Consider the following 1,551-nt stretch of genomic DNA (forward strand, 5'->3'; position numbering starts at 1 on the left):
CCTGGCTGAGTTCACATGGCATTAAAGGAAAACCTATAATGGCCATGATGTTCAGATAGTTCTTTGACATTCAGTAGTCATAATGTTGGTCACTCAGCTGTGTCCAACTCTTTGCAACCCCATGGAGTGTAGCCCACCAGGCTATCCATGGAATTCTCCAGGTAAGAATGCTGAAGTGGATAGCTATTCCCTTCTGCAGGGGATCTTCCTGACCCAGGGATCAAATCATGGTCTCCTGCATTACAGGCAGATTCTTTACCATCTGAACCATTGGAAGCCCAAAGGCAGTGTAAAAGTGAAAGTCTCTGAGTCATGTCCAATTCTTTGTGACTCCATGAACTATACAGTCCATGGAATTTTCCAGGCTAGAATCCTGGAATGGGTAGCCCTTCCCTTCTCCAGGGGATCTTCCCAGCCCAGGGATCGAACTTAGGTCTTCTGCATTGCAGTTGGATTCTTTATCAGCTAAGCCACAGGGAAGCCCAGTGTAGTTGACGTAATTTCATGTGAAACCAGTGTTTGAATGCCCTAGGTCTACCTCTCACTTAGCTGTGATATTTCAACCAACTTTGTTTTTATAATCTGGAAAAAAGGGAATTAAGCTTCTTCATTCTTAGAGTGTTGGAGTTATATAAATAGATGAAAAGCCTTTAGCAAAATGCCTGGTCCCCAAGAAATTGACAATAGACTTTGATGGAGTAAAAAGAGTATTTCAGATCCAAATAATCAGAAAAGTGTTATGGAGGTGGTAGAACTTGTAGTGGTAGAACCCCAGAACAATAGTTGAAGAGTTGAGTTTTCATAAGCACAGGGCCTTCAAGGTCTGAGATCTCTCACACCAGCCGCTCCTCACTTGAACTTGATAGTTGCTCTCTCTGTGGTTATTGTCTGGTTCCAGGTTGATTCCAGGTGGAGAAATCGTGAGGCAAAGTGTACAGGCAGGGGTCACTCAGTGCTGATTTAGGTCAGAGGTTTTCAAAGTGGAATGCCTGCCTAGCAAGAGGCAGGGGAGGGAATATATCTTACATTTATATATCCAACTCCTTGGGACCCTATGGACTATAGCCCACCAGGCTCCTCTGTCCAGGGGGATTCTCCTCTGTCCATGGGGATACTGGAGTGGGTTGCCTTTTCCTTCTCCAGGGGATCTTCCTGACCCAGGGATTGAACCTGGGTCTCCCACATTGCAGGCAGACTCTTAACCCTCTGAGCCACCAGGGAAGCCCATTTATATGTGTTATAATATTATATAACTGGATAGTAAATTCAGGAAATGACAAGGTTTATCTATATAGGCTTCTGGGCCCAGTTCCTTATCTCTGGAGATGAGGGTATCTTTCTACCTTCAGACACAGGAAGGTTACCTTTCTTATGGGAGGTAAATTTCCTGCATTCAATGAGGCTGAGAGGAAGGTCAAAGTATTTCTTTTGCATCAGTTCTTTCTTAAGTAACTTTAATTAATTAAGTAACAAAATAATCAATATTTCATTAAGGTGTATTTTGGGACAGTGTACCCTGGGTCCCAAGATTCTTAAAAAAGCAGAAACAAC

Source organism: Bison bison, unplaced genomic scaffold (assembly GCF_000754665.1).
Source record: "Bison bison bison isolate TAMUID 2011002044 unplaced genomic scaffold, Bison_UMD1.0 scf7180017864505, whole genome shotgun sequence".
Taxonomy (NCBI): domain Eukaryota; kingdom Metazoa; phylum Chordata; class Mammalia; order Artiodactyla; family Bovidae; genus Bison; species Bison bison.